Genomic DNA, 27,321 nt, shown 5'->3' with positions numbered 1-27,321 from the left:
TTAGAACATTCTAGGATACTGCAAATGCTTGTAATCTGTAGTCTAACCCACATAGATTAAATAAAGCAGAACCCTCCTTCTAGTGCTCCTTTCTGAAGACAGCATAACATTTTTATTTTGCTTGCAATTTAGAATATCTAAAAACCCATGGTTTAATATATCATTCTTGCTCGTATTTCACAACCATTTTATGTGTGGTGTCATTATGCTAGGTCAAATCCTGTGGAAGAAAGAGGACATCAGCAGAGTTTAAAAGTATACTTTTGAACATAGACTAAAGAATGTTGGACCGACTATCCCCCAATGTATTGAATTCATCTCCACAAGGAAAGAGAAGTATGTTTTTATTGGAAGTCAAAAAAAATGTGGAATGTAAATAAGGAGTCATACCTACTTATGTAATTAAGGAATGTAGCTAGTAAGTTAGGTTTTTATAGCTACCAATTATCATCTGTAGTTTTATCTATCTAATTTTCTGAAAGCATTATATTTTATGGGACTTACTGGGTGAGTAATTTCAGAGACTCATTTCTGTATCTTCTTTTGAGTGTTTAGCTAGGTGGGAAGGGATAGTAAGTCAGAATATTCCATTTTCTCTTTTCCCATATCTCTCATTAGAAATCTTTTATTTAAATGTCAAAGTACAAACAAGGCAAGTGGTCAGGGGCTTTTAAACAACATTTCATCACTGTTTTTCTGATTATACCCAGATTTTTCCTAGAACAATTTTTTCCCATGGATGGGTTGTGAGGAAACAATGCATCTGATTAAAAGTCATTTTAATGTAATGATTAAACTAAACATGGTCTAAAGACAGAAGTGAGTTCCAGGCTCAGCTGGGTAAACCTAAGCAATTTCTAAGCAATTTGTTTCATCTCTCTGAATGCTTTGTTTGTATCATTTGCAACGGAAATAATCCCCATAGAGTTGGTGGGTGGGTTAAATAAGACAAACTATGCAGTGTTTAGCACAGACCCAGGCACAAAATACAAGCTGAATATAAATTAGTTCATATTATTCTCCCCTGCATCCTGGGGAATATATCTTTCTTCAGTTTTCAACACTGAAGAAAGAGGAATATAGCTCATACTATTTCATACCTTGTGTAGCAACTGAGGGGGAATAGAGACTGCACACTAATTGTCTCAAGTTTCATTTGGTATTGTATTAGTTTCCTGTGTCTGCTATAACAATTACCATAAATTCATTGGATTACATCATTTATTCTGTTAAGGAGGTCAGCAACCCAAAGTCAGATTCACGAGGCTGAAGCTAAGATGTCAGCGGGGCTGCATTTCTCTGGAAGCTCTAGCTGAGAGTCCATTCCTTGCCCTTCCAATCTGGCAGTGTGATAAAAAATCTGCAGTCTTTATTTGTGGCTGTGTCACTCCAATTTCTGTCTCTATGGTCACAGGACCCTCTCCTCTTCGGTGTGGAATCTTGCTCTGCTTCTCTTCTATACATGTACTGTTCGTAGCTTTCTAAAAGGGATCACCGAGATCCCTTTTAGAGAATCTAGAATAGATCTGAGATCACTCAGATAATCTAGAATAATCTCCCCATCTCAAAATCCTTAACTAAATCACATCCAACATCACTTTAAACATTACCAGATTCTAGGAATTAGTACCTGGATACCTTTGGGGATAATTTTTCAGCCTACCACAAGCAAATTACCCTCCTAATCATACTGATTATTTCTGAATTACCACTTCTTCTTTATCACATCACTGGCCAAAAAAGATTCTTTGGTTTAATATCTGCCACACATATGTGATGTATTAAACCTTGCAAAAGGAGTTGGTTTTCCTCAAGATTTTAATCAGACTTTGGGGTCTAGATTCAAACTGCCTGGCCTCAAGAATTGGGTCCTCCATATACTAGATGTGTGACCTTGGGAAGTAATTTAAGCTCTCTGTACCATGACTTCCTCACTTACAGATGGAAACAACAATTATTTCATAATTTTTATGTGAGGATTAAAATAAATCACACTTGTAAAATGTATGCAATAGTACCTAGCATATTACTAAAGGATAATTATTTTTATTCTTATTATGCTGTCGCTGTTGTTATTAAATGGACTTGCATGTGAGTTGCATTTTTTAATCAGTGATGACAAACATGGTTATCACATGCAGAAGGGAATTTGATTCTATGGCCATGCTACGCTAAGGACAAAATGGAAGAAGTTGAAATATAGTAGGAGTCATGTGGCAACACCTATGATTTATCCTTAACTCAGCAGCAGATGAAAAACATAATTGAAATTTTGAAGTTAACATTTTAATTTAATTAATTCATTTATTTATTTGAGAGAGAGAGAGAGAGTGAGAGTGGGTGCATGAGCTGGGGAAAGGGGCAAAGGGAGACAGAATCTTAAGCATGCTCCAAGCTCAGTAAGGAGCCCGATGCTGGGCTCAATCCCATAACCCTGGGATCATGACCTGAGATGAAATCGAGAGTTGAATGCTCCACTGACTGAGACACCCAGGAACCCAGGGAAGTTAATATTTTTAAAAGAAGCCGAATATTATTCAACAATTGTTTAAAAGGTTTATAGAGGCCACCAAAGAAATCCAAATAGTCACATTCTGGAAAATGTTATAATTAGCATCAGTGGAATTTACTAGTCTAAGGTGGACTGAAAAAAATTAATTTTTCATCTATGTTGCACATTAATTTTATAATGAAAAGTATTATTGCTTCTTCCATTTCTAACTTGTGTATATAATATATATCCATGTTTCTTATATGTATACATGTATATGTGTGTCTATATAAACACTGTATTTATATCAAACATTTTTTCTATGAATGGTTTTCAAAGAGTTAATTGACTGCATGTTTGTTGAATGTTGTTGTTTGCATTCTAGCTGCAGTATAATAATAAGTGATGGAGTATAAGTATAGTAATAAGTGAATAATAAGTATAATAATAAGAGATATCCTGATTCAATGGTAGAATTTCAGTATCAAAAAACTGTAGTACATGAGAGTTTTAAAAAAGCCATCTATAAGTAATAATTATAATTAATAATTACACATTGTTCTGTGGATTACTACATACATTCTAATATCTGATCCTCAAAAACATCAAATGATTTCCCTATGATTTCATAGGTAGGTCTTTTAAAAAACTCAGAAAATCAATCTATGACTCAAACTCCTACACTTTGCTTCTTACTTTGCTCCTCTCAAAGGTTTAAAGGATAAGACCTACAGAATTTTAAAGGAAAGTGTTCATGATCTGAGAATCATAAAAGAGAAGTCATTGAAGTGGCTGAATTTTAACTCGATCTTTTTCTTTTCAGAGATTTTTAAAAAAATATTTATTTATTTATGTATTTACTTACTTATTTAAATGTTTATTTATTTTTGAGAGAGACAGAGCACGAGTGGGTAAGGAGCAGAGAGAGATAGACACAATCTGAAGCAGGCTCCAGGCTCCAAGCTGTCAGCAAAGAGCCTGACATGAGGCTCAAACCCATGAACCATGAGATCATGACCTGAGCCAAAGTTGTACGCTTAACCAACTGAGCCACCCAGGCATCCCAATTTATTTATTTATTTTTGAGAGAGAAAGATAGAGCATGAGCAGGGGAGGGGCAGAAAGAGAAGGAGAAAGAATCCCAAACAGGTTCCACACTATCAGCTCAGAGTCCGATGGAGGCTGGAACACACGAACCATGAGATCACGACCTGAGCTGAAACCAAAAGTTAGATGCTTAACCGACTGAGCCATCCAGGCTCCCCACAATCTTTTTTAATGTAAACTCTACCCCCAGTGTAGGGCTCTAACTTATGAACCTGGGATCAAGAATCACATGCTCTACCAACTGAGCCAGACAGGCACTGCTTACCTGAATCTTGGTACATAAAATATAATAGCTTAAAATCAGGAAGAGTATTATTGGATAAAGGAAACAGTCTCAATCAAAGTTTAGTGAGAAAAAAGTGCAATTATGGAATCAGGGATTATGAAGTCAATAAATACTAACACCAAATTATTGAAAGACTAAGAAGTGCGGATTTTTTTAGGGAGACAATGGGGAGTTAGAGTTTTTGAAGAGAAGAGTGATATGCTGCACATTCTGTAAAAGGAAGATAAAGTCACCAGCAGCATGTAAGATGAATAGGAAGGAAGGTGTAGTGAAAGGTTGCTGCTAGGGGCATAATGCAGAGCCTTTACAGAGCTACAGCAGAGTGTGGAAAAAAAAAAAAAAAGGTAAAGTGTCTGAGAAAAAACAATTGAAAAGAATGTGTTGATTTACTTTAAAAAAAGATAATAGTATTTTTAGCTGCCTACTAATCATTCTTTTATGTTGATGGATATGATTTTCTAATGTTTTGTTAAGATATCTGAACCTATATTCATAGGATATATTTGTGTTTCGTAATCTTTACTTGAGATAGTTCTCTGATTTTGTATCAGGATAATACTATCCTCATTGAGTAAGTAGGAAAATATTTCTTCCTCTATTATCTGAGAGTTGGTTTATAATTATTTATTCATTGAAGGCATGAAAAAAGTTCACCATATATAACATCTGGGTCTGAAGTTCTGTTTATGAATGGATTTTAATTGTAAATTCAAATTCTTTATATAGCAGCACTGTCAACAATAGCTAAATTATGGAAAGAGCCTAAATGTCCATCAACTGATGAATGGATAAAGAAGTTGTGGTTTATATATACAATGGAATACTACTTGGCAATGAGAAAGAATGAAATATGGCCTTTTGTAGCAACGTGTATGGAACTGGACAGTGTTATGCTAAGTGAAATAAGTCATACAGAGAAAGACAGATACCATATACTTTCACTCTTATGTGGATCCTGAGAAACTTAACAGAAGCCCATGGGGGAGTGGAAGGGGGGAAAAAAGTTACGGAGAGGGAAGGAGGCAAACCATAAGAGACTCTTAAAAACTGAGAATAAACTGAAGGTTGATGGGGGGTGGGAGGGAGGGTAAGTGGGTGATGGGCACTGAGGAGGGCACCTGTTGGGATGAGCACTGGGTGTTGTATGGAAACCAATTTGACAATAAATTTCATATTTAAAAAAAATAAAATAAATTCAATTTCTTTAATAAATATAGGAATGTTTATGTTTTCTCTTTCTTCGTAAGTCACTTTTAGTAACTTAATCCTTTTAAGGAATTTTAAGGATTCTATTTTATCTAAGCTGTTAAATGGACTGGCATAAATTTGTACACAATATTTAGCATCTTTTTGCTGGCTATGAGATTTGTACTGATGTCCCTTATTACTGATTTTAGTTAGCAATTTTATTACTAATATTACTAATGTTATTTTTTGTGCCTTTTTTTCTTCATTTCTTGACCAGCTAAGAGATTTTTTCCAATTTTATTGATCTTTTCAAAGAATCATCTTTTGATTTCACTGAATTTTCTCTTTAGTTTGGCTGTTTATTTTACTGATTTCTACTTTTCTCATTGTTTTATTCCTTTGCCTCCTTGGAATTTAAGTTATTTTGTTTCTCTAGCTAGAGGTGGAAGCTTAGATCATTGATCTTTAGATCTTTCTTATTTTCTCATATTTACACACATTAATTTTACTTCTTGCTTCTCAAAATGTTTCCATGTTGTGTTTTCATTTTCAGTTCAAAAGGTTTTCTAATATCTTTTCCATTTGTCTTAGACCCATGGATTATTTAAATGTGTGTCATTTGAATTCCAAATTGTTTTTATTTACTGGGTATAATTTTATTATTAGTTTCTAATTTAATTTTGTTGTTGCCCAATCTATGTGGTTTGAATTTTTATACTTACTGAGACATGTTTTATAGAACATGGAACCTCTAACATAGAATTATGTAAGCTCTATGTATATTTGAAAAGAATGTATATTCTGCTCTAGTTGGTGGACTGTTTTGTATGTATTAGGGTAATTTAGTTTATAGATTTGCTCAAGTTTTATATGTATACTTACTGATTTTTATTGTCTACTCTTTCTGTCAGTGACAAAGGAGTATTATAATCTTCAACTATGACTGGCACACTATTTCTTCTTTCAGTCTGTTAATTTTGCTTCATGTATTTTGGAGCTTTGTTTATAACCAAGTGTACATTTATAATTGTTAAATATTTTTTGCTGCATTAATCTTATCACTATCACATCTCACTGAGTCTCTAGTAATGCTTCTTACCTAAAGTGTGAGACTTTTTGTTTTAATCAGTGATATGAGAAATTTAGAGAAAAATTGTACATATATATGCATGTACATGTGTGAGTATAAGCATATATGTATGTATGTATGTATGTATGTATGTATGTATTACATACGTATGTATTACATTTACCAATATCTCAATTCTGATGATCTTCATTTTTTTCTTGCATAATCCATTTTACTCATGGGTGCCATTTCCCTTCAGCATGATTTCTTGTAGTATTTCATGAAGTGAAATTCTGCAAGCAATAAATTCTCTCTGGTTTCAATATTTATTTGGCATTCAGATTTGAAGATTAGTTTGGTAAGTTATAGACGTATTAACAGTTTCTTTTCAGTACTTTGAATACACCATTTCAATGTCTTCTGGCCTTCATTATTTCTGAAGAAAGTCAATAATTAATTGTTATTGTTTGCTATATATATTATGTCATTTTTTCTTGTTGCTTTCAGTATTTTCTTCTTATGCTTGGCTTTTATACAATGTGGCTATGTGAAATTTTCTTTGCATTTATATTGTTTTGTTTTTATATTAATGTTTGTCATTGGTTCTGGGAAGTTTTTTAGCCATTGTTTCTTTAAAAAAAAAAATGGCCTGCCTCCTTCTTACTTTCCTCCTTTCCTTCTGGGACTCCATGAAGTATAGTGTCCATTGATTGAATATGGCCCCACAGGTCTCTGCCGCATTATTCATCTTTTTTTTTTTTTTTTTTACATCTTTTCTTCTCTCTGTTGTTTACATTGGAAAATATTTATTTGATTTGTATAATTTCCAGTTTCCTATTGTGATTTCTTACCTTTTTGTCATTAGTATCAAATTAGTCTTTAAATCTTAATTCATAGCATATTTTAGCACTTTGAACAAATTTGAAATAGTTGCTCTAAAGCCTTTATCTGCTATACCCCACAATTGGGTCCATTTGGAGTCAATTTCTAATGACTGCTTTCTTTCTTGAGTGTGATTCCCATATTCATGTTCCATCGGTCATTGTGAATACTATATTTTGAAGATTTTGGGATCTGGTTGTTGTTGTTTTTTTTTTTTTCCTGGTGAAAATTGTTGCCTTTATTTTGTTATAGGAGCTGTTTAACTTGCCAAGACTCAAACTGAGAAATCTTTCTCTGGCATGGTGGGCAACTGTTGATAATCTTGCTCAGTTTTTCCTTCTGCCAGATGTTCCTTTCTCAGCTTGGGCTCCTGAGAGTTTCCCCTGAATCTGTGTAGCTTAGTATTGATTCAAAGACCATGCAGAATTTATATTCAGATGTTGAAACTTACTGTCTCAGACGTTTCTTTGCCTCCAGAGTTTGCTCCCAATCTTACCATGAGCCTCAGTTCTGCTCATAAGCCTCCCAAACCGTATATGGGTTTGGCAACATGCTAAAAGAACAGCAAACACGCAAATCTCACCAGGAGCAATTTTCTCTAAGTTAGGTACTCTCTAATTTCTGTCCACTTTTGCAGCAGATGCTCTAGGGCCTCCGTGTGTTTGCAATGTTAGGCAGCTTATCTGCTGTTCAGGACTGTCACGTGCACCTTGAGCCAGAGATACTGCATACTGCCATTTCCTGAACTGGGGGGAAAAAGGGTCACAGAGCCCCTCAAACAAGAGAGCCATACATTTGTCATTCTTATCCAATGTAGCAGTTGCTCAGGAGTAAAAACTACAAGTTTCTGACTGACTTTTTCATTTTCAAATGCCTACACACAGTTTTAAAATATTTTGTCCTAGCTTTTAAAATGTAAAATTGTTATCTATGGTTGAAATCACTGGCTTCTTCACATAGTCATTATTGGAAGGTCTTGCTACATATATATATATATTTTTTTTAATTTTTTTAACGTTTATTCATTTTTGAGACAGAGAGACACAGAGCATGAATGGGGGAAGGTCAGAGAGAGAGGGAGACACAGAATCTGAAACAGGCTCCAGGCTCTGAGCTGTCAGCACAGAGCCCGACATGGGGCTCGAACTCTGGGACCGTGAGATCATGACCTGAGCCGAAGTCGGACACCCAACCGACTGAGCCACCCAGGAGTCCCACGTATATTTTTAATTAGAAGTATTTTGTGTTTAAGTACATTGTAAACCCATTCACTAATATGTTTGAGAGGAGACACTGCAGTTGGTAAGTTCAAACTCAAAAGCATATGAATTATCTAAATTTAAATTCTTATTTAAAAAAAAAGGCTTATATAATGAATGCTTATCAATAAAGGTGAATCTTTAAAACTAGTGCCTGTATAATCAAAACCTTCTCTCTAACGGTGACTTTTCATAAGTGAGATAAATTTATTGAACTAAAACAGATGTGATTCTGTAAAGGTTCTAGTGGAAGTCCAAAGTGTTCAGAGGAAGTTTATACTTCCAAGACTCATTTCATGGTTCACTGGGTAAAACACATCTTTCTGTTCCATGATTTCAAAATAATTCTTGAAGAAATTCATCATGCTTTGAAGAATACTGGAAATTCAGTTTAAAACAGGCATGAAAGATTAGGGAAAAGAAATATGAAACACCCCACATTTCCTAATTTCTTGTATTTACCAGTATGATTTAGATTAAATACAATTTTCTCTTTTTTTTGTTTGATGTTTCCAATATTTTATTGTCCTCTGGCAAGATTTGATCCCTAATAAAAAAGTCACTACATTTTAAAGTGTAATTCCTCTTTACTTTATGAAGTATGATAGAACCTCAAAGTGTTTTGGATAATTATATCAGTGCCTTATATTATGTGAAAGGGTTGCCTTATCAAGGTGTATAAAATATAATTAATCAGTGTTTCTTCTATTTTTGAAACTTTAATAAGAATAGAGGAAAAGTAAAGTAAAGGAGAGAGAGGATAAAAAAACAGGGAGAGGGAGAATGTATGTGGGTATATATATATATATATATATATATACATATGCATAGTTTCAAACTTGGAAAACATGTTGTAATTTTAAGCCACTTTTCTAGAACTTTCATTTTTTTCATCTCACTGGTAAGAAAATAAAAGAAATGTAGTTTATGTCCCTGCAACAGTGCTAATGAACTGTCTTATCTTGGTTTTCCTTCACTATTGGACTGGCAGCATCCTGAGGTTAAAGCGGTATGTATACATCCTTGGATCCTTCAATGCCTATTACAGTGTCTGACACATTTATGCAATCATCGTTTTTGCTGAAAGAATGAATAAATACTGGATTTCACGTTCATTTCGTCCTGACACTCATTTCCAGTTAAATGAACCTTTTTTTTTCCCTTTCAGTGGAAGAGGGGAGGAGGTCATATTTCAGTAAGGAAACTGAAAGTGGAAAAGCCATGCAGTCAGTAAACCCTTATCAGAGGGTATAGACAACTTTACTATTAGCCTTTTAAGGATAATCGGATTTCTGCCCACTGAAGCAAAACCATCCTCAACAAGAAACAGTGAATTGATTAAAGCTTTGTGCTGCTCTGGCAGGCTTTCAGCATTCTTGTGTTTTATACAGAACACAGATACACTTAGGATTCTGTAGTACAGGATTAGATGATCTACAGAGGATCAGTACCGCAGACCTTTGTCTCTCTACAAGCAACATCCGCAATAATCTACACCAGATGGTGCTGGAGACGTCTTTAGTTTATAACCTTCTCCAAGGAACTCATGACTAAAATGAGGGTAAAATTAAGAAATAAAATTGTAAATTTGTGGAATAAAGTTGGATAGTTCTCTGTAAGTTAAATAATATTTTTATTGTTGCTACATATTTTTTATATCCTCTCTCATACTATAGTTGAACAGGATGATGTGTAAACAGGATTGAAGGAAAGTTCTGGAAATAAAAATGGATAACTATCTTTTGTGAGCATTTTTCTATACTATTGAAATAGTTTATAGTGTACATGTATGGGTATGTATATATTTTTTATTAATAAAAAACCGGTTTGTTGTATAATAGTTTTAAACAAGTATGTTAGGTTTCTCTCAATTTACCACTTACACATAATTAAAGAGTTAAACACTACTGCTGATGTTACTAAGGATGTTTTTCTCACATGAAACATGCCATGGATGTGAGAAGAGACATTAGTACCCTGATCTAAATATATACTTGTATATAAAAGTTATTAATTACTTGATATGCTAAGATTTTCAGTTTGATACCAGAAGATTAAGTTATTACAGCAGCATTGTATTAAATAAACCTTGTCAGATACTGAGGATGGAGGTATAAACTGTCTACAGCAATGTATCCAGCAATTATAAAATGATAAGAGAATTCCACCAGCACTGAGGTTGACAAAGAATTTGAACAAGGATTATACATATACTCAAATCACTGGCAAGACATTTGGTCATATTTCCTTAGATCAAGAATTTATAAATATTAAAAACCCAGTGAATAGGTATAAAAAATTCTTTAGAATAAAAGACAACATTTTTGGAAGACTCGGGGAAATATAACATCTTTAAAGTACTTCAATAACAGAACACAAATTAATAGTTAAGAAAATTACTTTGCATGCTCAATGGGAAAAAGTATGACATAGCTTATACAAAACAGAAATCAAGTTTTATAAAGAAAAAATAAGATTAAATAAAAAGGCAAGAATATGAGATGAATTAGAAAAGGAGGAAAAAGAAGATTGTGAAAAAAATGATATACCGATTTTCAAACTTCATCTGAAGGCTTGTTTAAATATAACAAATACAATGAGCAATGCAAAGGAGAAATTCACATTTTGTATGGCTTTTTACACAATAAGCAAAAAATATGTAATTAATGAGGGATGTAATAATTTAGAGAACAGAGAATGGAGAGTTTAAAAAGAATGACTTAAAAAAGATCAACTGCAATAGCAATGATTATCAAAGATGTAAATGAAGTAATTCAAGAGGTGAAAAATACTTTACAGTATACAGAATTTTTGTTATGTTTTCTTCTAGTTTTATAGCTTCAGGTCCTATGTTTAAGTCTTTAATTCATTTTGAATTCTCTATAACCTTAAGATATTTTTTTTTCTAGGTTGGGGTTCAGCAATTTTTTTCTGTAATAGATAGGAAATGTTTAGATAGTAAATGTTTCAGGATCTGTGGGGCTGCATACAGTCTGTATCCTTTTTATTTTTTTTAACTCTTTAAAAACATCTAAGCCTTTCTCTGCCTGGGCCATGGGCTACAGTTTTCAGTTTTCAGATCCCTGTTTTAGTAGCTTCGGAGAATACATAGTTTAGAATTAGATTCAAAAATTAAATCTCAAAACTCAAGCTGAGAACACAGCCTTAAAAAAGTTCTATTTTTTCTTAATTTAATTTAGGATATTATTTGGAGTGTGTAAAATGTGACTGGAGTGTCTTATGTAGAGTCTGATATTCTTGAGCTCCTTTTACCAGCAGAAGTAAGCTCTCTTTTCCTATCTAAATAGATTAGCCCTTCCATTAAAACCCCTGTGATGGTTTCATCTGACAGGATTGCTTCACAAAGAGCATCCTATTCTCTTCATAATCCACCCAAACACCATCCATTAATCTCAAATCTATAAGTAGTTAAATATCAATATGCTCCAGCAGGACAAGTGCAGAATCTTCTCTATGAAGAGATTTATGAACTAAAGTTTGGCATTATTTTGCTAATTCATTTCAGCTGTAACCTAAGGAACAAGTCTAGGATGAAATTCTAAGAATGTTACATCACAGAGGAAGAATAAATTTATTAATATGGGTGCGTTTTATGAAGATTCTTGACTTAGTGTGTTACTGTGATCAGCTTGAAGTGACTTCAATAGATTATTAGTTTGGTTGCCAGAATCCTGATTTTAACGGTGGCTTTCATTCAGTGAAATTTTTATGACAGAATTTCCCTGGCATAATTGGTAGGAATCAAGGCTTATAGGGATGGGAATTGTGGACTAAAGTTATTTTGTATCAATAGACTTCCCTTTCATCCATCAGAGGACCCAGGAAACACTCAATTCTTAAGGCATTAAGAAATTAAATAATAAGAGAGATAGCATCCATGATATCTCCATGATGGCTGTCCTTGATAGGCTAGGAATTATGATGACAGATACTGCCATTGAAATTGGTTCCTGAATTTAATAGAGATGATGGAATTCTGTAGCAAAGGAGTCCAGCCAATAGTGACTAACCATCAGAGTCAATGCGGGCACCAACATTGTAATAATAGGCATCATGGATAGAGTGGAAACTAGAGTGTTTTGACATAATGAAATCAATCAGAGTGGTTTCTTGTTTATGGTGAGCCAAGGGATAACACAGTCTACTAAAGTATTACTTCATCCATATAACCAAAAAGTCCCTAGACACAGTGAAAAGATACTTTATTTGAACTATCAACATAGAAAGTCCTGGTTTTCTTACCAGTTAGCAGCCCTGTATAGAAGAGGAGTCTGATCTTCTTGGGAAAGTACTCTGCAATAAGGCCATAGTATTGTGGTAGGCAGAATAATGATTCCCCAAAGATGTCCTTGTCCTAATCCATGAAGCCCGTTAGATTATACGACAAAGTGGAGTTAAGACTATTAATCAGCTAACCTCAAAATGGACATTTTTTCTGCTTTATCCAGACAAATTCAATGTAGTTACAAGAGTCCTTAAAGTGGAAGAAGGAGGCAGAGGAGGGAGGCAGAGAGAGACGTGGCTAGCAAGAATGGCCAGAGAGACGCAATGCTGCTGGCTTTGAAGACAGAGGCAGAGAGCCAGGAAACAAAGAATGAGGATAGCCTCTATAGCTGGAAAAGGCAAGGAGGGATTTTCCCCTAAAGCTGCTAGAAAGGAACATAGTTCTACCTTATTTTCAGCCTAGTGAGACCTATATCAGACTTCTCACCTACAGAAATGTAAGATAATATATTTGTGTTATTTTAAGCCCCTAAATTTGTGGTAATTTGTTACATCAACAAGAGAAAACTAATATATACTATAAATATTTCTCCAAGATGTTGCCAAAGGTTTCTGAAGCTATTTACATATGATGATTGTGAACTTGGAAAAGAGTAACAGACTTTAGGGATACTGGCTCTGAATTAATGCTAATTTGGGGAAACAAAATAGTTCTGTAGTCCATATGGAAGTTAGGCAATTGATAAAAGGAGGTTTAGTCTGAATCTCTTACATGGGGCCCACTTAATCAATGAACACATCCTGTGGTGTTCCCACATGTCAATTCCTATATTTATAGTTGAAATAGCTGGACTCAGCAAATGGGAAAAAATGCACAAACTGGCTTCCTGACTCAGGGACTAAGGGCTAATATGGTAGAAATACCAAATGGACCTTTCTAAATTTACTCCTCCCTACCAAAACACTAAATCAAATCCAGTCCTGCATTTATGAACGAATTATAGAGATTACTTTAATCATCAATGACTTGAAAGATGTAGAGGTGATGATCTATAGCTCATCTTTGTTTAAATTGGCCAGTTTGGTCAATGCAAAAGTTGGATGGATCTATGACTGTAGGTTATTATTAATGTAATCAAAGTTTGATTCTAATTGCAGCTTTCCTCCAGATGTGTGTCTTTACTGGAGCAAATCAACATAGCCAGTGGTATGTGGTATGGAGCTATTGATCTGGCAAATAAGCTTTTTGCCATTAGCAAGGCATATCTGAAGTCATTTGATTTTTACCTGGCAGGGACAACCTTATAGTCTTACGTCAGGGCTAAGTTAATTCTTCTGTTTTGTGTCATAATATAGGACACAGGGACATCAACTACATAATGTGTCAAAGAACATCATGTTGATCCATGACACTGATGACATTATGATTGCACCTGTGAGTAGGAAGTACTAGCTACTCTAGATGTTAAGATGTCTTATATCAAGAATGTCAGAGGGTGGACAGTAAACTCCCTGAAAAATAATAAATTAAATTTATCAGTAAAATTTCTAGAGATTCAGTGGTCTGTGATACGTATGGATATCTATTCTAGGAAAAAGGCAGGTTACTATACCTGTTAATATCTACCAGTTGTTGAAAAATGCAACATATAATGGACCTTTTTAGATTTATTTTTTAACAGTTTTATTTCTTTTTTAATGTTTATTTATTTATTTTGAGAGAGAGAGAGTGGGAGAAGGGCAGAGGGATAGACAGAGAGAAAATCCCAAATGGGCTCTGAGCTGTCAGCACAGAGCCCAATGCAGGGCTTGAACTCAAGAACTGTGAGATCATGACCTGAGCCGAAATCAGGAGTAGGATGCTTATCTGACTGAGCAACCCAGGAGCTCTCCACTGTTTAGATTTAGAAAGTAACATAAACCACATTTGGGTGTGGTGTTTTTACATGTAACTTAACACATATATCAACTAGCTGGGAGTGAAACCCAGAGCATGAGACTGCTCTGCAGCAGACTCAAGTTGTGATGCAATTAGTTTTTTGACTTAAGTCTTGTAAGTCAGTAGAACCAATGCTAATCAAAGTATCTGTAACAAATAAAGATGTTTAAACTGCATCTCTAATTGGCTCAAATAGAAGAATCGGTTCCTCCCCAAAAGTTTTGGGGAAAAGCTATTTTTTCCTGTGTGGATAACTATTCTCTTTGGAGAAGCAGTTATTTGATTGATACCTAACCCTGGTAGAGTCTGAAAGCCTGACTAAAGAAAAGAAAATGACTACTATAGCAAACCATGTTAGCTAATCCAATAAGCCATGGGAATAAGGAATGCAGCATCAGCATGATTAAGTGGAATGACCCGTGAAATATCATGTTTCAACAGGTCAGAAGATACAAGTATGTTGTCTGAGCAGATAGATCAGATTTTCACTATATCTTCTCCTGTTGTATTGCAGACCCTTCCCCAGCCCCTCTTATGACTTCATGTGAAGTTACCTACAATCAGGGGAGAAAGGAAGAAAATATCAAACTTGCTCTATAGTGGGTCTGCATCATATGGTAGCATGGGAACTAGGGAAATACTGCTGCATTACAGCCCATTCAGGGGTAACTTGAAACAGGGTGGTAAAGGAAAATCATTGCAGTGGGCATATTTCAGGCAATACATGTAGATTCCCATTCTTAATAGAAAAATAGATAACATAATTTGGAATTATACACCAATTCATAGGCAATGCCAGTGGGTTGTCAGGTTGGTCTGGTATGTGGAAAGAACAAAATGGGAAGACTAGTCAAGACATGTGGAGATGGATCTTTCAGAGTGGATATGGAATTTGAAGATAATGATTCATCTATGTTAATGGAGCTCTCAGAATGGGTGAATGGGTACAGAATTGAAAGTCCAATGTGAACACCTATTGAACTGCATAAAAAATATGGTGGAAAATATGACTTGTCCTATGGTTATCGGTCTTTTTTTTTTAATCTTCAGCTACAATAGTTATTTAATGGGTCCATATACAAATTAGTAATAGTAGTTGCAATGGAGTTGATGAACAGCTCAAAATAATGGATATCTTCTCATCAGACTGATCTAGATATTGTCACTACTGAATGCCCAACCAGATTAATAAAGAGGTCAAAGTGAACACCTGATATGGCTTCAGTCACCATGGGAATCAGCAAACAACCTGGGGATAGGTTGCTTACATGGACTTATTTCCATAAAGTAGAGGGCAGTAACTTGTATTTACCAGTATTCACACTGATACTGGATATGTATTTGTCTTCCTTATGGATTGGAATCTGCTAAATTCATCATTAGTGGACTAACAGAGTGACTTATGGACCATCACTATAATCCAAACATCACTGATTTGACCAAGGAATTCCTCATTTCACAGCAGAATAAATCCAGCAATATGAAAAAAATGAGGAGAATGATATAATTTGGAGATAGAAAACTAGTAAAGAGGACAACTATGAGTATTTTGTTTTGGGGGATGGGTAAAAGCACCTTAATTCAAATAAAAGATAGCTTTGGTTTAGATGGAAACAAAAAATTATTGTCTGAGAGTTAAATGTTGGTGAAAGCGTAAGAATGGACTCTGAGCAAAAATACAAATTTCCCTAAAATTCAGGCAGAAAAGGAAACATAAAGTCCAGTACAAAGCTGGGGGAAAATTTGATGAGCTGTTTTGCAAAAGACGGAATCCAGTTGGCAAAGCATGTATTTCCTTCCTTAGACTATGGGCCTGGCCATATGATTTACTTTGGCAATGGAATTGGGTAGAAGTCTTGCACATCTTCGCCTGACTCTTGTATTTTTACCATTGTCATGAGAAATATATACTTAGGTGAGTTCAGTGGTCCAAAAAGGGTAATAGAAATAAGAAACAGAGCCCTTTCCTCAGTTAACTCATAAATCTGCAACAAGAAGCAGAGCCACCAAGTCGAGCCTATTTAAACACTCATTGGACCCTCAGCGACTAACACCTCTATAAAAATATATGTTAATCGGTCCATGCTGCTAAGATACTTTGTTGGTGTTTATTATGCAGAAATAGCTGATTGATACAAATGAATAAATTTCTCTTGACCATATAGTCAGTAAGTGTAAAGTCACACAGTGAAGGTCATGAATAGACAAACAAGTTGAAGCATAATCTACCACCACCACAGTGAAGCACCTGCCTGCATACTCCCATGCACAAAAGGGACAAGTAAATATTGACAAACACAAACACTGAAACAAATGTTTCCACAAGAGACTTTGAAGTTCCGCAAGAGGGTTGAAAGACAGGAAAAGATACAACTGTACTCTGGAGATTTTATGAACATCTGGGCATAAATCGATAACTGCTTTACAGACTAGGCAACAAGTGAGGTCATTCTTCCTTCCCTGTCTAGATTCCAAAAGGTCTATGGTTTTGAAAGCAAGTATGGGGAATGCAACGTTGGCTGGGACATTGTTGTTCTCATGATAGGCATCATCAGCAATGACAGCAGGCAGATTTAGGTCTAAGTTGATTTATAGGCAACAGTCTCTAGGCATTATTAGGACCCAAAGAGGCCAGATTTTGCGTAGTGACAATAGTTTAGAAACTATTGTGTGAGCAGCCTTTAGGAAAGCCACCATTTAACTGGAGAATGAAGTAAGAATGTTAGCCTTCTGCTGCAGAAGGTGTGAGCCCAGAAACAGTTCTTTTAGGCATATTGTTTTAGCCCATTTTGTAATATTACTGGTGAGACTGTATATTCTTTTGTTCTGACAAGCATCATTAAAGAAGTTAATATCTTGTAGGTAATTTTTCAATCTCATTTTTATTTATGACCCATTTCTTCCCTCATAGGAAAAACAGACAAAATATCACCTTAATTCCTCAATTTAAAGAGAAGGCTCTTTCCTAGGAGAAGGGCATACAAGTGCTCATAGATTTTACTCAATTAAGATGGAGTTATGTTATAAAGGTTTAAATTCCAAGTTTAATCCCCAAACAGTACTTATATTGCTAGTAGTTTTAATTTTTTCCTGGTGCATATTTCCATTGTTCTCATGAAAAGAAAATTTTAATTGCAGAGAAGTAAAATAAATTGTCTTAGGAAAAAATGAATCACCCTTTGAGGAAATGTAGTCACTGGTGTGCTCACACAAACTCCATCTGATATAGACTCTCTTTGTCTCAACCCACATAATTTGTAATCTTTCCCACCAAAGGCTGATTTTTAAAATGTCTTATAAAGAAAAAAAAACATCATCATAAATTCTGAAAACACAAGCTAACTATTTTAAAATCTGCATATTATCTACTTTTTTTTCTTGAAACTCTCACCAGAAATAGGGTAAATGCATTGTTTATTTCCAAAGCAACATCAAAATAGACCACACATATATTGGATGAGCCTGGATGGGATAATTTCTATATTAGCGATATGAACTGGAAAATCAAATCAGTGTGCCATGTCAAACACAAACAAAAGTAGACAGCTTAATACGTATTCCATGTGCTATGAAACAGAGAAGCTATTTGAAGATGAAGGAAAGGATCATTCAGCTAAGAAATAAAGTAAACAATGATGAAATGATACGATGAGCAACAAAGAGAAGTTCTCAAATTTCGGCAACTATTTGGGATCTTAAAACTTTATAAAAACAGGAAAACAAGCTTCCTTTTAAAAAATACAATTCAATTCATCATTTGTTATTATTATTGTTGTCGTTGTTCTTTACTTTGTGCAAAGAATACTTTTAGTTTGTGGGTGGAAAAAAATGATGAATAAGGAAGAAATACACAATGGGGAAGACAAGAACATAACCTCTTCCTGTCTGCAGCCAAATGTGCTAGTATAACTAAAGGAAAACAAAGGATTCCAAGGCAGAGTAAGAACATACCTTGCTTGGGGTCAGGAGAAGCTTCTTATTGAAAAGTAGCATTTGTGGTCAGCATAAGCCTGGTGATATTACTACACAGAAATGTAACCTGAAACCAATGAAAATTTGAATCCAGAATTAATAGCAAAATTCACGAATAACAAATAAATATAGCAGTGCTTAATTTTTGAAGCTATAAGTTATTTTATTAAAAACTAAATATCAAAATCTTCTTTTAGAGTTAGTTGCAATTTCAAAATTAGTTGAATATTATGTCCACAAAGGAAATCAAAACAAATATGCATTTACAAACCCCCTTCTCCAAGGATTCTAACACACCCCTTCCAATTTCCCACTTAGAATTTTAATATGGTAGAGGTGTCGGTGATGAATTGTCTGTGACTGCTTATGGATAGACTACTTACCTGCCCATCAAATGTTTATTGATATATTGTTATTTGTAAGGCAGTATGAGTGCAAGAGAAATAGATATTAATAGGATGAGTATAAGTATACTATGGGACATTAAATGAAGATAGTATTTTCAAAAAAATATTTTCAGGGGCGCCTGGGTGGCGCAGTCGGTTAAGCGTCCGACTTCAGCCAGGTCACGATCTCGCGGTCCGTGAGTTCGAGCCCCACGTCAGGCTCTGGGCTGATGGCTCAGAGCCTGGAGCCTGTTTCTGATTCTGTGTCTCCCTCTCTCTCTGCCCCTCCCCCGTTCATGCTCTGTCTCTCTCTGTCCCAAAAAAATAAATAAACGTTGAAAAAAAATTAAAAAAGAATATTTTCAATGTTTATTTTTGAGACAGGGACAGAGACGGAGTGCAAGCGGGGGAGTGGCAGAGAGAGAGGAAGACACAGAATCCGAAGCAGGCTCCAGGCTCTGAGCTGTCAGCACAGAGCCTGGCGCTGGGCTCGAACTCACAAGCTGTGAGATCATGACCCGAGCCAAAGTTGGATGCTTAAGGGACTGAGCCACCCAGGAGACCCTGAAGATAGTATTTTGAAATGGAATATTATGAAGAACTTTGTGGGTTGTGGTGATATTTGAGTTGAATCTTGAAAAATGGTGTACCAAGGTTTAGAAAAATGTAGTTGAAAAGTTCTAGAAATTTTCTTGGAAAGAACAGAAATGTCCATCACATCAAGGTACATCGGTAGGGATCTCTGTGAAGGCAGTTTGCTGGAACATATATTGTGTGAAGAGTACTGAGAATTATTTTTGGAAAATAATATTTGAGCCAAATTATAAAGGTAAATGGAGTTTGCTTCAACTCTGTTGTCAGTGGGAATTCACTCTCAGCGTTTTTATTTAGTTTGATTTTTGTTGTAGGACAGTGACATGAACAGATTTCATTTCAAGCATCTTCACCTGGAACAAAGTATAAAATTCAGTAGAGTTGTGAGAGCCAGAAAGTTGGAGACTAGTTGGCTGGTTACTGCTACAGTCTGGGCGAGGGATTAAGGAAACAGCAGAGGCGGTTGGGAAGTAAGAGAGGTTAGTAAGGGCAATCCTGGGCAGCAGACCAGATGCTCTGTCAAGGCAAGGGAAGGAAAAATACAGCAATGACAGAGACCGCAAGACAGGTATGGGGCCCAAAGGAATGCCTTGTTCACCCCATTCCTTAGAGCCCAGTCTCAGGAGACTGAGTTATTTGCTCCCTTAACTCTACTTTCAAGACCAAATGAAAGCCTAAAAACCTGTTAAGCCTCTAAGGTTTAATGAGAAATCATTGATGTTTCCTTGTCATTTTTCAGTAAAACTAGTGAATGTCACAGCTGAAAGGAGTCTTCGGTGTCAATTAGCTGAATCTCTCATTTTTAAACGAGAACACTAAGACCCAGAGATACTGAGTAACTCATTCAAGTTCACACAGCTAATTATTGCCAACTCTCTAATGGAAGTATGAGTCTCTTGCCAATTGGGTGCCTGCTTCACTCTGCATCTGTGGATTTAACAAGGGGGCTGGGAAGAGGGGGACGGAAGCAGTGTCTGGAAGGGTGATGACAATGGAGAAAGTCCTGGTAAATGCAACACCAGGATGCTGACACACGGGTGTTAAATTTAAGAATGACAGTTAGCTTTCACCCACTTGATGGGATTGATATAAATGTTGATAAATAATCTCCATTTATGAGCTCATGTTTTTGGAAGAGGTGTTATGGAGATATACACACTACATATATGAGGCAGCGATGCTTCAACAGTCTTTTGAATTGTCAGCCCAAAGCATTCATTAAAAATATCAGAGAGACAGCAGGATCTGTATCAAGCCCACAAGACTCAGAAACAGATACCATAGCTGCAAAGGATCCGCAGTGGCAATTACATGAGTTACAGGTAAGAACAGAACACTGTAGCATATAAACTCAAACTATTTCCAACAAAGAAAAGTCTATTTATATATATTCAGACAATAGTTGGATCTAATGCAAACCTAGCGGTCTCTGTATTTGCCAGGATTATTTGGCTTGTTTTATTCTGCCAGATCCAAGCTAAACACAATACATGGGTAACCTCCTCTCTACTTTGAACAGAGAGGCAGACAGACTGCCAGAGCACGACATGTAAAAGGCCTAATTGAGGGGAGGGATGACTTAGTCAGCTATGCCTAAAGACTTTCTGTACTTAATGAGAGTGCAAACCTACTACATCACTACAAAATGAGTCAGTAAGATTTTGTGGTCACCAGTGACTACAGATGCTACTTTACTCAGAATTCACAAAGGTGAAGTGTTTGTTGAGAGAAGACTCTATGTATTAACCCCAAAGGAGGTACTAGCAGCTAATGAATGGTCGCTTTCGACTAACTCTCCCATAGCCCAAACTGAGTGTAACTTTTGTGAGAATATGAAAGAGCCAGGACATACCAGAATACTTCAGAGTCTGACTGCCCTGAGTTTAACTTCTGAGTTTCTGCCATTTATGAGCTTTATTCTCTGTGATACAGGAAAAATTACTAAGTTTAAATTCTTCTTCTGTAAAAAGGGGCTACAAACATCTCACATATTTGGTATGAAAATCACATGTAAAATATCTAGCAAAAAAACTAATACACTATAGATACTCAGGAAATTGTAGTAAATTACAGCAGCTTTTATCACTCAGAATTTTATTTCAACATGGGACCCTAGGCTCTCAACTATTATTTGGTCTTCCTTTCATATAATCTGTATATAATCAATTAGAACAAATCATAAATCTGAAAATGATAATAGAACACCATCTTATTTTATGTCCTTCTCTCTAGGAGGTATACATTGCTAAATAATTGGAATTAGATTTAGCTTCCTATGTACAAATTGTTGCTTTATAATTTTAGAGAAGGTAAATGAGTCCAGATATTGAGAAAGAAAAAGTAAGGCCACCTGTGAAACTGTGACACAATTATTTAAATTCATGGATTCGTTTAATCCACTTTTAAACTAAGAGAATTGGAATTATTAATAGGTCACAGCTCCGCCTTTAGGGAAGTCATGATTTAGCAGGGGAACCAGAAGGCTAAACAAACAAACAAATTGACTATATGTGTGTTACATGTGTGTGTGAGAGAGAAAGAGAGCAAGATAGAGGGAGCGAGGGAGAGAACGAGTGAAAGACAGAAACAGATTGAAAGCAAATGATGGGGGGATGAATAACAGAATGGTTTGCAAAATTTTATGAAAACACTCAAGATGGAACAAGTTCCTGTTCAGCCATCACTTTTTCAAACCAGCTTATTAGTATACTATTTAAAACAAAATAAAACAAAACAAAGAAACATCTCTTAATAGAACATTACTATAGAAACTTCCAAATAGTCAACTGTGTTCACCCAAAATCAACTATTTCTGTTTTACAAAACCTAAAATTATTCTTACTAGGAAATTCAGTGAACTGAATGAAAGAACATAGTTGAAAAGAATCCAAAAATGTTCTTTGTTAAGTACACACAGACTTACTAAGCAATTCACATAGGTACATTAACAATTTACTAGCCAATGTTTTGTACAACAAAAGATGTTCTTGTTAACTGTCTTTTCAGCAACTCTAATCGATTTTGTCTAATCAAACCCCTCTGATTATCTGGGCCACTAGGAGGCCTCGCCATGATTGAAGGACTTTAGCTCATCCTTCTTTTGAATCATGCTGATGATACTGGCTTTATGGCAGCTGGTCAGAAGTGACCACACACTCTACCTCACTTCAGGGACCTCTAAAGGGTTTCTTCGGCTCCTGTAAATCCTCTAAGAGGTCTTGTTGTTTATTCTCTAAAGCCACTTTTTTTTCCAGGAAGACCCAAGAAGGTCTGTTAGAAAACTGTCTTCACCAGAAGCTCAATTAACTGTCACTGGTCCCATTGATCTCTTTAAAACTTTCTATACCCTACCCAAAACTCATAGCCTTAAGTTGTGCATTGCAACCATATGCTGATGGTTGAAATTCGAAATCTTCAAATGCTTTCCTGCCCTTTAATAAGGTGGGCTACAGACTTTGAAAAATAGAAAGTCTTTATTATGTTGGGTCATTCGTAGTGGGAAAAACTATGTAAAGTAAATTATTTAAGATAAAAATGAAATTAATAAATTAAAAAACATTAAATGATATATTATCTTAAAATGAAACTAAATTAAGATGATGTGTGTTTTTATATTCAATAACATTCAAAATATAATTGAAATTTTACCTAATTCTTAGAATGGACAAAAATAAAAAAGAATTCAATCACATTATATATGAAAGGCATGAATGCCAGTGTTCTTCATTTTCTTTTTAAATGTTTATTTATTTTTGAGAGACAGAGAGAGAGAGAGAGAGAGAGAGAGTGGGTGAGGGGAAGAGAGAGAGGGAGACACAGAATCCGAAGTAGGCTCCAGGCTCCAAACTGTCAGCACAGAGCCTGACATGGGGCTTGAACTCATGAACTGTGAGATCATGAGCTGAGCTGAAGTTGGACACTGGATGCTTAACTGACTGAGCCACCCAGGTGCCCCCTTCATTTTCTATTTGGTCTTTACCACAAGATCATAAAGAGTACAAAAATATTTGAGATATTCATCAATTTCCCCAAGGGTTTTTGTTAATCATTTGATAACCAATCTTTCTCTTTAGAAGCCTCTATCTTGTGATTATCTTTATTATTTTCTTTTAATAAGAATTAAGCAGTTTCACTATGCCATTTCTAATTTGTCAGTGATTTTGCCTATGGATTGATCAACTCTCCAATACAGTATTGCAAAATCAGTTTTGTCATTTATAACTGACTTTCACTGTATTTGCATTGTATTATTTAGTAATTATAATATCCAAAAATCAGTAAGATAATAAGTAGGGCAGAGTAGTACTCATGTGAGTAATTCTCAAATGGAGAATTAACTTTATAAATGGTCAATTCATTTGTAAATATGTTCCTATTATAATGTCGTTTACCTCATCAATTATAACTTTTCTAATTGGTAGGATACAGATAATTGTGTCATGTTGACTCTAATATTATCTTTGCATTGTACTTAGTAATTGTCAGCCCAACATTTTGCTCATGATCAATCTAAGGAAACGTCCACAAATAACCTCACAAAATCAAAAATTACTTGATTGCTCAAATACTTATTAAGGTAGTAAGCCAGCAGCAAGAAACTGTCATGCCATTTAGTGACCCTCACAATTTTTTTTATGTGTATTTATTTTGAGAGAGAGATAGAGTGTGGGGGGGGGGGCAGAGAGAGCCCCTCTCAAGAGAGAGAGGGAGACACAGAGCCTGACGCGGGACTCGAACTCACAAGTTGCCAGATCACGACCTGAGCCGAAGTCACATGCTTAACCGACTGAGCCACCCAGGTGCCCTGACCCTCACAATTCTGATCTAAGAGGTGCAAATTATTAATAGTACTGTACTTGTCTCAGGGATAAGAGTGCCCAGTCCAAATCTCATGACTCTGAGGGGCAACTAACTATGAAATAAAGAGTTTTAGTTTTTTGTCATGGACTTTCTGGCTTATCCTTCATAGAAATGTAATAAGAATGAAAGTGTCTGCTTGGCAGGGTGACAGCCCAAGGAATTCCAATTGGATCAAAGAGAACTCCTATGATCTAAAAGCCTAGAGCTCTGGATCCTAGCTCTTTCTCTTCCACGAACTCCAAGTGGAACTTCATAAAACTCTCTGTGACACCTGTTATTTCAGTTTTTCTCTCTGTTAAATTGGATAATGACCCATGCCCTCTTAATCCCTGTGATAGGCTGACTAAAGACCCCTGAAGATGTCTGTGTCTTAGATCCACAAAACCTGTGAATATGTTGCTTTATATGTTAAAAGGGATGTTGCAAATGTGATTAAGTTAAGGAATTTGGGATGGGAAGATTATCATGGGTTATCCAAATTGGGCCAATGTGGTCACAAAGATTCTTATAAGCAGTAGGCAGGAGGACCAGAATGAGCAGCAGATGTGAACATGGAAGCAAGATGTTGGAGTGATGTGAAGAAGGGATCATAGCCAAGGAAATTGAAAAAAAGGTAGTAAATGGATTCTCCCCTATAGTTTCCTCATGGAACACAGACCTACTGACATCTTGATTTTAGACTTTTGATCTCCAGAACTGTGAGGAAATAAAATTATGTTGTTTTAGGCCAGTAGGTATTTAGTGATTTTCACAGCAGCAATAGGAAATTAACACAACCTTCAACAAATGACTGTGAAGACCAGTGGGGCAATAAGCACGAGACCTCTCAAGAAAGTCAAAAGAAATGTTTCAAAGCAAGATGATATGGTAGGTCATTTACTCTGTCCACAGATAATTAGAGAAATTCCATAAATTATAAACACTTGTGAGCCAGGAAGGCGGATTGTTCCTTAGTTTTCACATACATTAAAAGAAGTGAGGAAAGTACAATTAGAGGTGGCAAAGATCTCAGCTTTCTTGATCATGCCACAGGGGTCTCCAGGTGCATTCTGTATCACTCCTGTGACCTTCAGTCATTAATTATGTTGTCCCATTTTACTCTATGCCTTGTCTCCTTTTTCCCCTTCTATTCTTGCACCCCTTCCTGCTTTATTAAAATGGTGGCTTTGTTGGAGGTAGTGGTAAGGAGGCCATTAAAGAACCGAAAGTTGTCACATCTTCAGGGAAACTTTCTCAGCATAAAAAGCAGCTAGCCCCACATGTGGGAAGGAAGGATGAGGTGAGAGAAAGGGGTAACTTGGAACATACCATAAATATTCAGACTCCAGCTTGGAAGTCCACAAAGGAAATCAAACTCACCCATTTTTCATTTCCTGGTCATTACTTCTTTGGCTACAAAGTAACCAGTTCTAAAACCAATCAGTCTAATGTTTAAAAGTTTAAATATGATACAGAAACATTTACAAGGACAGGAATTATTACTTTGAGTATTATGTATATTTCCTAGGTTTACTAAGTGTGATATTGTGATTTATAATAAGAAACATATATTTGGTTTTCATCCCATTCCTGGGATGTGTGGCACACATTCCTGGCACACAGCTCCTAAAAACATTGGAATTTCCTAAATGTTGACAGGAGGGAATCATGGTATTTTTTGTATGTTAATGAGGTGACTTTTAAGAAAGCCTGTAGGTAAAATAAGGATAAGGGCTGAGTGCCAGTAGAGCTAACCTTGTAATTAGGGTTGGAACTTTCAGCCCCATTCCTGACCTCTGACCCACAAGGAGGGGAGAGAGACTTAAGACTGAGTTCAATCACCAATGGCCAATGATTTAATCAATCATACCTATGTAATGAAGCTTCCATAAAAACCCAAAAGGACAGTGTTCAGAGACTTTCCAGGTTGGCAAACACAGAGAGATTCAGGGAGAGTGCCATGCTTGGGGAGAGTGCTCCCACATATCTTATCCTAAACATCTTTTCATCTGGCCATTCATCTGTATTCTCTATCATATTCTTTAATAAACTGATGAATGTGTTTCCCGGAGTTCTGTGTGCTGATGTAGCAAATTGTTGAATCTAGGGAGAGAAGGTCATGGGAACCTCTAATTTGTAGTCAAGTTAGACAGAAGTTACGGGTAACCTGGGGATCTACTACTTGTAATTAGCATCTGAAGTGGAGGGAGTCTTATAGAACTGAGTCCCTAACCTATGGGTTGTAACTGAAACACAGAAGTGCAAGAGCACCTGGCTCCAGGGGTCCCAAATAGACCAGAGCCAGCCACTTGTTGTTGACAAAATCCAAAGGCAGAGAGATAAGGGGTGGTGAAACAAGAAAGGAGTTCATTTCAGTGAGGCAGACACCAGTAAGACAGCAGACTAGTATCTCAAAGACTGTCTCCAAAGTGCTGAAAATACTTCTGTGTTCATATAAGGAAAACAAAGGTTGGTGGGTACATGCAGGTGGGCAGTAAAGGTCAGGTTGATCTTTACTTTGGGGGTCAGCCATATGGGACCTTGCTAGCGTCAGGGCAGTCTCCAATGCGTAAGAAGGTAGTTTCAGTTCCTATCACAGTATGCTTTGCCCACTGGGTCTCTTGTGTTGAATTAAGAGATGAATTGGAAAAAAACATAATCAATTAGAAAGTACAGGCTGAGGTCAGAATGGAGATAGTTTAAGTCCTCTTTCAGGATCTGATGTTAACTCCAAGTACACAGTGTCAGAATTGAGTTAAATTTTAGGACATCCAGCTGATATCCTAGAATTCCTTGATTGGGGGGTGGATCCCCACTTTCAGTGTCAGGAGTATTGTGAGTATGGTAGTAGTGTGAGAGTAAAGGGGACACACGGGAGAACTGGGTTTTCCATATACTAAGTGAATGCTGATTATCTGGAATCTTCATGTAAAAACCCCCACTCAACAGCAATCTGTTTAAATTGTACAGTTAGACTAAAAGTATTAAGGTACATTTCACTATAACTTAAACATGATGACAGACAACAAATGAAATTGACTATTGATCTTTACGTTTATATTCT

The 27,321-nt window shown here is 35.9% G+C and overlaps 1 long non-coding RNA gene across 4 annotated transcripts in view; it reads right to left on the bottom strand.

Moving 5' to 3' along the window:
* The window catches only part of LOC123608660, a 501,461-nt gene that overhangs the window by 65,371 nt on the left and 408,769 nt on the right, over positions 1-27,321 (bottom strand). For all 4 annotated transcript variants that reach the window (XR_006717368.1, XR_006717366.1, XR_006717367.1 and 1 more), the window contains exon 4: positions 18,418-18,505. This is a non-coding gene — a long non-coding RNA (uncharacterized LOC123608660). The remainder of the gene's footprint in view (positions 1-18,417; positions 18,506-27,321) is intronic.

Source organism: Leopardus geoffroyi, chromosome B2 (genome assembly GCF_018350155.1).
Source record: "Leopardus geoffroyi isolate Oge1 chromosome B2, O.geoffroyi_Oge1_pat1.0, whole genome shotgun sequence".
NCBI classification, from domain to species: domain Eukaryota; kingdom Metazoa; phylum Chordata; class Mammalia; order Carnivora; family Felidae; genus Leopardus; species Leopardus geoffroyi.
This window is presented reverse-complemented; position numbering and strand designations above follow the sequence as displayed.